This window comes from Pteropus alecto, unplaced genomic scaffold (genome assembly GCF_000325575.1).
Source record: "Pteropus alecto unplaced genomic scaffold, ASM32557v1 scaffold79, whole genome shotgun sequence".
Lineage (NCBI taxonomy): Eukaryota > Metazoa > Chordata > Mammalia > Chiroptera > Pteropodidae > Pteropus > Pteropus alecto.
Genome location: NW_006494612.1, coordinates 15393426 through 15406901, shown reverse-complemented (window position 1 = coordinate 15406901; position 13476 = coordinate 15393426). Strand labels below are relative to the sequence as shown.

The following is a 13476-nucleotide window of genomic DNA, read 5'->3' as shown; positions in this document are numbered from 1 at the left end:
TGGTTTCATTTGGTCTTTAATTAAAGCATACTGCCATAATAAATATAGAAATTTCTCCAAACAACTACAGCAACAGAAAACGGAAAACTATAAACAATTAAAAAAAGAAATCTTTTCAAAGAAAAATTTCAACTCTTCCACACATTTTGGGTTATCATATGATCGATCCTCCACTAATGGAAACCACCAACTACTCAATCATGTTAACTAGTGTCACTCTCATAAGAATTATATACCAGGGAAATTCCAATGGAATCTTGATTTAAATAAATCACTTTAACATATTCAATGAGTAAAATATATTTATTACGAATGTTAAAAGGGATATGCCATTTGATATCCATACATATTTCTCCCAGTAGTGAGCTTAATGTGGTGGTTATTTACACACTACTTGAGTTCAAAATGTTTTTTTTACCATTTGCTAACTGTGGGAGCTTGGGCAGGTTACTTAACTTCCTTCTGTCTTATTTTCCTCATTTATAAAATATAGATAAAAAATGCCTTCCTCATAGGTTGTGAAGATCAAAAGTGAGATAATGAATTGAAAGTGTTTTATAGTGTTTGGTAGTATTATGACTTACATGTGATTGTAAAGGGAGTAGCACAATTATATTTTCTGTCCTTATGAATTCCCCCTTACAATACTGACAAATTATATGCATGTGGAAGTTACGTAACTCTTGATGTGATTGGGTTTATGCTTGAATTAAATATTTAGTTGTTAATTTTGACACTGGAGAGGTTTCACTGTGAACATCTGATATGTCTTTTCAATAACCATCAGTCTAACTTGTCATACGTAAGTCCCCATGCCTCTCCTGAGCTCAGAAATTCAAGTCTCTCCCAAGTGTCCCTCTCTGTCTGACTACTTTGGGCAAACTAGAGCCTTAATTAAAGTCTTATTGATCATTCTCTGCCAGCCACCATGCCAGAGAACCCCTGTAGCACAGGCCATTGTCCCTGCTGGGCTTCCATCACTGTAATGTAAAAACACTGATACCACCTTTATCCGCTTCTAACCAAACCAAGACTCCCTCACTGGTCTCAGTAGCTGTATTTGAGCCCTATACCCAACAAAGTGCAGATCTCTACCAGTCTGAGTTGTCATACCTGTGGCTACAAACAACTATACCATCCCGCTTACTATGTCAGACTTCATTCTGTACAGAGAACGTTTCTCTGTCTGTCTGCAATCTTGATTTTTTCACAGTACCTCACAACTACAATTCATTGGATGTGTTTGTAGATATTCAACTTCGGCTGCAGACCAAAGTCCTATCTCCTGCACTACCAGTGATGTCTCAGTCTCCATACTAATTAGTGTATCTAAGTGGATTCTGAAGAGGAAGTGTTGCTTATTCCTATATACTAGCTGCATGTGTCACAGCTCAGGGCCAGTGGGATACCTTGTTACAACAGAAAAAATGCTAGTGGCATCCTTTGGCTATTGTAGATTAATGCCATTCAATAATTATAAAATGAGCAGAGATAAGAAATCTCATTTAGAGCAAAATTAATTTCTCAGGATGATCATTAGTATGAGTGTTGTATTCATTCATGAATCACCAATACTATATGTTCTTCCTTTTACTTTAGAGGCTCTTAAAAAATTAAAGTGAATTTTATTTTTCTTAATATCAATGCAACATATGTCTATATTACATTATTACATTTGGATATACATATATGTGAATTGTGGAAATTTAGAAAATATATAAATCCAAAAATAAAGTACCTATAATTTTCTAATCCATATATAATCACTAAAAGGTATTTCATTCTTGACATGAAAAACAAAAGAAACATAAAATCATCCCATTCTTGATGACAAAATTTTCAAAAGAGCATTTAATTTTAAATTTTATATCAAAATATTATCAATATCAACAACAACAACCTTGGCAACACAAAGAGAGTATTTCTCAAAACCTCGGGTCATATGAAATGACCATATCAGAGCTCGAGCTTAATTCAAAGCTTTTTCCATGAAGATAGTGAATCCAAAACTTAGGCAAGAGTGAAAGCATTCTTTCATGCTTCATATTACTACATCTGAAGAAGAGAGGAGAGTGGAAGGGTAAATAGGTAAGTTACAAAGTTTTGATTCTTTTTATTTTTTTTTTAATCATGATATGACTAAAAACGGAGAAAGTGGCTTAGGTCACTTCCACTTTCTTTTTACTTCATTTTAAAAATAAGGAAAAAACATTTGTATGGCTCTTGTCAATGAATACTTGTTTTAAAATATAATATAATGATTTATAGAATTCTAAGAGTATTCCATTTAATAGTTGCCATTCAAATAAATTTGAAGTCATTATTAGAAAAATAATCCCATGAATTACAGGGTCAGACATTCATTAGCTCTATAATAACACTCCCTCAGATAGTTGTAATTAGCTTATATTACTAAAGATACTGATAATAAAATCCCATGAAGTATTAAATTAATAGACCCTAGAAGACAATGCAGCTATGCTTGTTCATACTGCATAGGACTATTATATAGTTCACTCTTTCATTTCTCTTTCCAGAAAAGTGATTGTGAACGTGCATAAACTCTTCACAATAAATCCCATAGGTTAGTAATATTTAGAAAAAAATCTTTTTATTTTGATTCAGGATATATTTTTTCATGCAATCAAACTGCTGTGTAGATTATATTATGTGGCATTACTCAAAGTGGGACCAGACGCAAAGTCTGGCTTTCTCTCGTTTCAGTCTATCTAGGTACCTGAATAATTTATCTTCCATATGTAAGGGAAAAAAAACTTTTCCCTTATTCCCTTCTAGGTTCTTTGGCTGGTCTAATAATTATATCAACACAAGACATATTAACAGAACAGACAAATTGTGTATGCATAGGAGTCCCACAGATATGAGACTCAAAGAAGTGACCAAAGCATGCAGCTTTTCTACATTTTAGAGGAATAAAAAATTATTTGTGGAGATCTGACAGAACAAAGGGGTTTGGTCTTGGGTAGCAAATGACTAAGTAACAAAGTTTGTTTATACAGCCTTCTCAGCCTTGAATTCCCTATCTCTGTCAATAAGGGTGGCTCCTACCCTCCTAGTATACTGAGGATACTGTCACAAGGGAGATTTATTTCCTGTTTTCAGTAGGACAGAAAAGGGTCAGAATGCCCTTCTTGCAGTGGCTGTTTCTTAAGCACCTTTAATTCAAAATAATCGATATGCAAAAACGGTGTATTTTGGCATGGCATAGTCTGTTTCCCTTCACATATATGAACAATTTTGAGTACTAACACTTTATAGTATTTTTATTTTACAGATAAGTAACCTAATAATCATTGTTTGTTCATGTCATACACAAATTTACAGTCTTAGATTTAGAACTTTAAATCCATGGATTTCCAAACTACTACTTTCGGAGTACAACGTCACACGCTTAATAAGTGTTTCCAAGCAACGTGCAGAATTCTACAGACAATCAACTGACAAAATTAAAATTAAAATTAAAAGGATGCTTTGATCACACGTTTAGACTAGCAATGTTAGGTCTCTCTTAAGGAAAACAAAAGCAATAGGATGGCCCTTCCTACCAATGTTCTAGAAAAACAAGAATTACATATTTGAAACAGTTAGAAACTATTAAGCAAGGGCTAGTCAAATGCCGGATTACTTTTTCCCAGCCACATCACAGGATTTTTTCAAAGAAGGAATCAATAAGATGTGGAAGAGTCATAAAAGGCTATTTGAAGAGTCATAAAAGGCTACCTTCACAAAAGAGGACATGCTTCAGGGAATTGCCCTATGCACAAAGTCACCAGCATCAACTGAGCATTGCCATAGATCAAAGCAGATGAACCTCAAACAGAAACAAGTCCACCAACTCATATAAGAAAGTGCCTTGTGTTGTCATCACAGTCCTCCCTCATGAGGCATCTGGCCACTACTCACCCAGAGTCACCTAACTCTTGGCTCTATCGTCCTTAATGCCTCAAATTCACCTTGTGGATCATATCATTCCCAGTTTTCAAAAATGGCTAACACCTTTTGAAAGCCTTCACATTCTAACAACTGTCCTTTCATTTCTGATGGCAGCTGGAGCCTGGAATAAAGTTTGATTTCCAGACCCTGGCATGAGGTGCTCAGCCATGACAACTGGCAAAAACCACAGGCTCCGGCTTCTTCATGGCCAGCTGGATCACGGAAGCTGGTGACCCTACGGTCTGTACCACTGAAGTGGCAGCACCCCTACACACCATGTTGTATTTTTCTGATCCTTGGCCCGAGCAGCTTCATTTCCTAGGTTCTTAGAACTCACTTTCTTCTCCACTCCATCCAATACCTCCTCTCAGGTGAGTGAGTCTGCCTGGCACATGCCAGTTTTTGCCCTTGAAGTTGAATCCTACACTAAAATTGCCCAGGCACAAGTTTTTCCACCTGCCCATATCCTGAGTGCTGAGTCATCTTTTGAATACTTTCCTTGCCTACTGCAATATCTTGGTACTGACAGTTTCTGGAATTGGGACTCGGGATGTTTTGCCTACAGAACCCATTCCAAGGCTATCTAGGCCAAAACGTCTTTTCAGTCCTCATTTTGCTTTGGTGAGTATGTTTCTGCCCAGTTTACTTGTTCACATTTGGAGCCCATGTTTAAGCAATGACCGGAACTACATCCAGGCTGGCTTGACTCACCCTAAGTTGGTCACTTACTGTTGACACATGCACCCACACTGAAACATTCAGTAAGTTACTGCCCCGAACAGTGAATTACATCTTAGTTTATATCCCATCCCAAGTGCTCTCACCTCATGACACTCAAACACATTTTAGCTATAGCACAACAAACTGAAAGGCAACTTGGTTCTTTATTCCCAATTGAGTAAAGTAGGTAGAAAAAATAATGCTCTGTCAAGAAACATAACAAGAAATTAATAGAAATGATGACTCCTGACATTCTGTGCACAGCAATGATCTAGCTGTCTGGATGTTTGTGATTTCCTGGAGGATTTACTTTTGGAGTCATTATCCCTAAGTGATAGTCTTTCCTCCAGCCAGTTTACTGCCTAAATTAAAATGGTAACCAAAATATCCTGGCTGGATCTAAGCTTAAGCCAGATTCTTTTAAAAGGTCTTCAGAAATCACCAATTTTTAGTGATAACCATCATTTCTTTTCAGACTCCAGATGGCTGCATCAATCCTATATGCTTTAACATCTAGGTAGCCACCTTAGGAAGCCTAAAATGCCTTAAAGTCTGTTAGGTCATTTCTCTCGCACCTTGGCATTGCTTTTTGAAATATATTCTAAATGCTTTCCTATCCATTTTGGAGGTATTACACAATCAGGATAGACCTCATTATAACAGTGGGGGGGAAATTAGCAATTCTACTATAGCGATAAATACCTTACCTATGCCAGGATAATTCTTTCAGATATAAATCTGCCATCTTCCTGTATTTTGTCCCCATCCCAAATATCAAGAAGACAGCCAGTCTCTGTGCTCCCTTGCCTTAGGGAAGGATTGTGACACTGGGCAGAAAGCAGTAGTTTTAATCAATATGCCAGAGAATTGTGTGTGTGTGTGTGTGTGTGTTGAAGGAACAGGATGATTTTAGTGAGGGCAGTTAGAGAAAGAAATGATTCTATAAGACAAGGAATGAGACAGAAGTCCTAGGATCCTACAATTATCATAAGCCAGCAGCTGATTTGACTGGTTCCTTCTAAAAAAGCAGAACTGTCTAATTTAAATTGTCATGTTGTGACATCAATATCCATATAGCAGCAGGAGATTTTTATTTTCATATTTTATGAATATCGCATGACAGAAAACCTCTTTTTGTTTCTGTATTCCCATTGATACAATCACATCTTAAAAAGAGTTGTATCTTTATTTACAGGTTTATATAAACATTAACATAAACTATTCTATTTGCTGCTTAATATTTTGCCATTTGAAGATGTTGGGGAATGTGTGTCTGTTGTCTCTGTAACACTAGGTATTAAATAAATGTTAAATTCAACATAAATCAATGATAGAAATTACATATATTTGGAAGGCAAAAATAAATTTTGTATATCTGTATCTTCTTTTCAAACATGATAAAACTATTTTTTCTAAAGAATGGTATCTTCCAAACCATTTTCCTTCTACATAAACTTCACTAATAGTGTTCTTTTTATATTTAAATTACTTTCTAACTTCATTACTTGTCTTGCACACACTTTCAAAAACCTGCTAATTCAAAGAAAGCACTCAAGCATCCCTTTATGTCTCAAGAATCAGGAAATCTTATGAGAAACAATAAGTGGCTTTGTCAGGTTGTGAATGAGAAAGAAACTTCTGCAGTAAGGAATAAACCATGTTCAACTTTAAAATGTAAAAGAATATTTCTTTAACTTGCACTTGATTTAAAATCCAATCACTAGAATGAAGGTCTTTAAAAATTAAGATGTCTCTTCTAGAAGGTGATCAGTATCCTAGAAGGTAGCAGTACTGGTAGTAATTGATCTTTTAACCCAACGGAAATATGATCAAAACAAATGAGATGTGTTTCTGAAAGGGAAATGTGTAGGCTCCTTGCAAGGGTTTTAACCCAGTTTTCAGCCTCAACACTGTTGACATTTTAGATTGCAAAATTCTTTCTTTTTGTGGCCTATCCATCAGGATCCCTGAGAACCACTCACTATATGCCAGCAGCACCTTCCCTTCCTCCAACCCCTCCCCTATCCCTTTCTTCTCACACACACTGTGATAGTCATAATGTTTCCAAACACTGTCAGATATCCCCTAGAGGCAAAATTCCTCCTCCTAGAACCACTTTATAAATCTCATTAATCTTATTTCCTTTTAGTTAGCTTCTCACTAGCATTTCCCTCATACAGCAATTTATTAAGAAATGATTTGACTTTTAATGTTTATAAAAAATAGAAAGGTGCAAAGGCTGAACGATGTCTTTATATTGGTAACTATAACTAAGGAATGTGTCAAATGTAATGCCATGGATGTTATTTGGGTTTCTTCCCACCTAGAGAGAATGCAGTTTGGTGATTAAAGAAATGTCCGTGTTTTGAGGTCAGGCAACCTAAATTCAAATTTCATTTTTAACATTTAGAAGCTGTGTCATTGTGATTAAGTTACTAAATTCTTGACACTTCTAGTCTTCATATGAAAAAGGCAGATAATGATAATATCTCTATTTTGTATTATTGTAGGAATTAAATGGGATAACATCCCTAAAGGGCATGCCATATATTAGATAATCCATTATCTTATCTTTATAACTATAAAAGTATCAAAATATCATTTATTTTATGTTCTGTTTTTTCTTTGAAATAGCATATATTTTTCTTCTAGTTTTTTTTTTAATACTTAAACTAGGACTAAATCATTTGGAATATCCTGTTGTTCTCTAAAAAGTGAAATTTGAATTTACTCAGTATACTTTTATGATGAAACAAGGGAATAAGGTAAGCACAACTTCAGCAATTATTTCATCCTTCGCCTATAAAAATCTGGCTGTATTCTTTTCAAACATAATAAAGAGGAAAATGCATTTTATTTCTTTTGCTTTTGACATAACTTTTTTAACCTTGCTGAAGAATTAATTGCACTGTCACTTCTTATAAAACCATCCTGAAACCAATTCCTCTTAAGCAGTTGTTTGAAATCAATGAAATAAATATTATTATTTAGATTAGATATGGAGTGTGATATATTATTCAGTATTAAATGCTAACAGGAATCACACAGGACCCACTCTATTTTGCATACAATAGTTGAATATGTTGAGGCACTTTTCACACATGAAAAAATCAAATATAGCTTGATCCTTGTCTTCAAGGAACTTATTTACACTAATTGCATATTAAATAATATGGACAATTGTGCTTTGTAATTCTTACTTTGCACTACAAAAATGAAACTCTAATAAATGCATACAATGGTCGGAAAATAATTAACCAAAGTAAAAACAATACAGGCAACCAGTCATCTTTTCCAGAATGCAGGATCTCCTCACTTGGCTAAAACATTCCTTTTTCTTTCACTAGGCTAACGTGTTAACATGCTCAAGAATTCTCTTGGTCTCATTCCCTCTAGTCACTCATGAACCCAGTCAGATCATTCTTCACTTCTAGGTGACTAACCCAGGAAAAAAATAATAGTATAGGCCATCCCATTCAGATTGAGACATGCCAAATAATATCCAAGACAACAGGTTTTACCTTAAATGTTAGCTCTGTGGGATACTCTTCTCTGACCTTGCCAACCAGACTAGTTAGTTCCTTCTACAGTAAGGTCCCTTTCGCTCCATAGGTTTCTATATCCATTTTGTACAAATAATACATGTTAATGTTTAGAAAAATTAGTGTCCAAAGCACAAGGCCATGACTTATATATGGGTCAGCATTTCCAGGTGTAGAATTATTAACTTCTCATTTGTTCTGATGTATAACCAGGCTGCTGACCTTACCTAGCATTACTGTCCACAATCCTGGTTTAAGGAAATACATTTGACAATTGTACATAGCTAAAAAATAACTGAGCAATCAGGTCATTTATGAATAATCTTAAACTCCAAGAAATAGCAAAAAAGACAGGCTCTATTTTATCTATAGGTCCATCTAATTTGGAATACTCTTTCGTTTGTTATCTAAAAATAAAATTTACATTTATTTCAGCGTGTGTTTAAGTTAATTACTTATATTCTAGAAGAAAAAAAGATAATGTTACTGAAATATCTTGTGTTGTCCTTGATCTTGAAGCCTTTTATAATCTCAAGTATAATTATCAATAAAATAAAATGTGCTTTCTTATTTAGTTGACTTGTCAGGGATTTCATCTTTTTCCTAAATCATATTCATTTTAACAAACATTTCTTTAAACTCTATGAGTAAGAAACTGCTGTAGGTGCTGGACAAAAAAAGACTAGTGAAGAAGGAAACACATAATAATAGATCATTTTAATAATATAAGTGAAATGTAAAAAAAAAAAAAGTATCTACAGCCAGTCTGGAGTTCAGTGAAGGATTCCTGGGGAAGATGAATATGGAGTAAGGCTTACAAGATGCGTAAGAATTTTTCAGAAGAAGATAAAAAAGGATTTTCAGAAATAATATGATCAAAGCTGTAGAACAGCATGATGTTTAACTGTAACTAAAAGTAAATTAGAATCAGGAGAGCCTTAGCATGAGGAGTGAAGATCTCAGAACAGAGAGGTCTGTAGAACAATTCACGGACTTGTTTATTAAAACATCAAAGTCGCATGGTTTCCAGATATGTATCACTTTGAGAAAGAACTTTTCCAATTAGGCCACAGAACAGCCAGACAGATTTCAACAGCTATAGGAAGTCAAGGAAATGGCTGTTCTTTGACAATTCCATTTGATAATGTCAGGTCATTCTGTATAATAGTTTGGACAATATCATATTATAAAAAAGTGCAATGAAAATCCTGTAGTTATTTCACTCAATTCTTGCAATCCAACAGTGGCAAGTAGATGCTACAATTACTTATTGATATAAAAACTATTATTCACTTCATTAGATCAATGTTTTCTTGTTACAAGGTTTTCCTACGGTTTTATTTTCCACTCTGCTCCTTGTTCACAGAGGAATAATTTGCCTGATCTTCCTAGGTTAATAAGATATTCTTCCAAATCAGTCACAGCAAAGAGATTCCTGGGCCCAGGGATATACATGTATACACTATCACATGTATGCATGGATACAAAGACAATGCAACTTTAGATTTAGATTTTCAACCATTAGCACAGCTGTCATAACAGTATATTTAACAGTGCCCAGGGGAATGAGTGAGCTTGATGTTTAATGCAAACCAGCTTGTGGAAAATAGGATCGCTTCATATTATATTACAAAGCAATAAAATAAAAAAGGAGGCCCTAGGGAGATAATTAATGTATATTCATAGAGTTTGTCTCATAAGGGAGTTGTATACTTACTAAGGTAAGTGGAATACAGTATCAGAAAAATTCTAGACCTAGTATTTCCATCAAAATTATGTAGAATATGAAATACATTTGACTATAATTTAAATACATATTATATTAAAATTAGGCTGCACAAAAGAGCAAAACCCATGTTCTACTTAACTGATTCTATACATGTATACTTTTGAAAGGTGGTATATATAGATTTTTATAACAATATAAATTAATATTCAATTAAAAATAAATACATGTAAGTAATATACAAATTTTTAAGTTTCAAACTATAAGTTTGATGTAAATTCAGAATGCATCACAAGATTATATGTAGGCTCCCTGCTCAACTGTGACCTGCATAAGATTTAATCACGAGTATATGCTTGAAACAAGAAACACACTCGCTATTCACAGAACTAGATTAAATGAATTGATATGTCAGTCTGAACATTATCTAAACAGGTTAAAAAGTTCAAAATCATCTGACCAACATGTTTTGTTTACAATGACTATTTTTCATGGAACTGCTGGGCTGACATGACATCATACAGATATCACACTGATCACCTGAAACTACTTTTAAAGAACAATCTCTAAATTCTTTACTAAACTTATAATAATAATGTTATTGCTATGGAGTGAGTGTATGTGTCCCCCTAAAATTCATATGTTGAAGCTCGAATCTCCAATATAATGGAATTTGGAGGTGAGACCTTTGGGAGGTAATTGCGTTTGAATGGTCATGAGGGTAGAACATCCAAGATGAGGTCATGAGGGTGGAGCCCGACAATGGGAGCTGGTGTCCCTATAAGGAGATGAAGAGACCAAAGAGAGACACACAGATATCTCTCTCCCCTTCCCCTCCCACTCCCTCTCCCACTCTATACCATGTGACAGAGCAAGAAAGCAGCCAGGTAAAGGAAAACTGCTACCTTGCTATGTAATAGAGGAATGGGCTATGTGATTGGAAACCACCCCCACAGTTTCTGCCCAATTAATTAATTTAAATAAATCAAAACCCAAATTCTAAGAAAGCTCTCAAATCTGATCTGTGATCTTTTTAACCCTCCTGTACTCATTCTTGATCTTCACAAACAACAAAAAACATCCAATGTATAGAGTTTTGTATATTTTTTTAGCCCATGATTTTCCTAGGAACCAACGCAAAGACAATTTCTGGAGATTAAGAAACATTAAAAACACAATTACTAGGCCATTTTTCTACATCAAAAATTAACTAAAAAGTACTCCAGAATTGGGATATGAGAGGCTTAAAGAAGATATAAGAAAAGGCTCTGATCCTTAAATAAGTTTTAATCTATATGAGGAAATGAACCTTAAGTATCTGAAACAACTAGAAAATAAGTGTCTAATTCTCTAATAGTGTTAAGCGGTAGAGTATTAGTAGAAAAAAAAGTAGTATAAATATTCACGAAAGTAGATAAATATTTCTTAAGGCTGGGTTGGCACTGGGTACCACATGATAGACTTGCATCATGGTTTTTCTGGGATGGGATGAGATAATCTATAGCTCTGTCCAGAGTAAAGCATGAGAAAGATAAAAACAACAACAACAACAAAATAGTTCTGTTTTTCAAATGATTTTTGTCAGTTAAAGTCAAGTCCTTAAAATCACATAAACATTGATTTCAGTATTTCAAATCCTTTTTTTAGACAAGAAAACAAATGATGCTAAAAACAACCCTTTCCCTGATGTTCTTTACTCTTGATGTGTTTCATGAGAATTTAGGTAATGTAGTAGAATGAGGCTGCAGGAGTTCTCATCTTAACAGCCACAGCAATCTTTATATAGTTCTGTATAGCCCTATTCTTCAGAGTGTTTTGAGACTAAGAGAAATAATACAATCAATATTCCTGTCTTATAAATTTTGCTACAACTATGGATTTTACATAAAATTTCATTTACTTAAACTCATATATTAAATAGGTATACCAAAGTTCACATAACTCTGAATTTTGAGAAAGTAAGAATGCTATCTCCTGCTCCCTCAACTGTCTACTTATAGGATTACACTAAAAATATATTTGAATATTAATAATAATAATGACATTTGTTGAAGGCTATGTATTAGGTGCTAGCTTAGCTGATTCACCATCTATCAATTTATTTAACCCTCATAATGATCCTATTAGTTAGAGTTTAAGAATCTTGCTCAAGATCACACAGTCAGTAAGTAGTGGTTCCTGAACATGAACCTAGGTATTGTGGCTTTAGAGTTCATACTCTCCTGCTATTATATTTACCCCAATTATCTTGGCAGTATCATTATGACAACAAGCTGCTCATCTGAAACTGTACAGAGATCAAACTCCCCTTGACTTGAGACTGTATGTCTATATTTCTTCTCTTACATCTATCCATGTTTCCATTGACATATACCGAATCAAACTTGAATTTGTAGATTCGAGAGGGGGATTTCAATGGTTTTAAGTAAGCTTTAAAAAAATGCCCAGAGGGAATCATGCAGCTAAGATCTGCAACAATATTTATAACATTTAAGTAGATGAGAATTAGGGACTATAAGACTTTAAAATTCATACTGGCAGGAAGCCGCAAGCAATGATGATAAAAGAAAACAAAATGATGCAAATTTTAGTGGATTAAACAGTGAGAAAAATCAGTGGGGGGGATTCTTTAATCACGCCAAAGTGTTGAAGACAATAGAGGCTGATGATGTGGAAACGGTTAATAGTTTTATATCTACCGAGATCAGCCCTATTCAGGTGATTTTTTTCAGTTCTTCTAGTTCTTAATAACTTACTCCGGTAAACCAAGAATATACAGACTAGTAGAACTGAGATGAACTCCATATGCAGAATTTTATTCAAAAAGCTCAGAATTTGGGAGCTGGAAAGAAATGTAGATATCATCCAACCCCATTAGGAAAAACTGACACCAAAAGAGGTTAATTAAGCTTACTCGAGGTTTCTCTAAAGTTGATTAACATTAGCTTGAGTCAGATAGTTATATAGTGTCAGAGTCTATCGTGAAATAATAATTAAAAATATCTAATATATAATGTTCCATAAAGGAAAGAACTACAGAAAAAAAATCTTTAGTATTGCCTTAAATCCTTTTGAAACTCAGCAGCAAAGAGATTATAAAACATGGTAAATTATAATGATCATTAAAATACTTTTACGGAAAATTGTTCCTTATATATTTTCTAAACTCTGATGATCTCTGCATGTTCTTATTACAACTGAAAATGAAACCAAGCACAAAGATGTTCTTCTCAATTTTCTCATACCCTGGGTAAGACATAAAATATATAATATGGGCAATCAGAATTTTAAGTTTTTAAATACTTTGTTGACTTCAAAAAGTTCTTGAGGTGAAAGAGCATATGGTATGCAGACATGAAGAATACTGAACTATTCAAAAAGCAAAAAATGATGAAATTTAAGATTAACGAAGCACACGGTCCTATGAAAATTAAAATGCAAAGATGTGAACAGTGTTAGTTAAAAGGGAATTAGATGCTATGAATGTGTTTGCATGTGAAATTACTGACTGAAGCAAAAAGTCCAAGGTGAGAA

At 34.2% G+C, this 13476-nt stretch overlaps 1 protein-coding gene across 3 annotated transcripts in view; it reads right to left on the bottom strand.

The window, feature by feature from the left end:
- NKAIN2 (sodium/potassium transporting ATPase interacting 2) overlaps nt 1–13476 on the bottom strand; it is an 829945-nt gene that overhangs the window by 544562 nt on the left and 271907 nt on the right. The window lies entirely within an intron of this gene.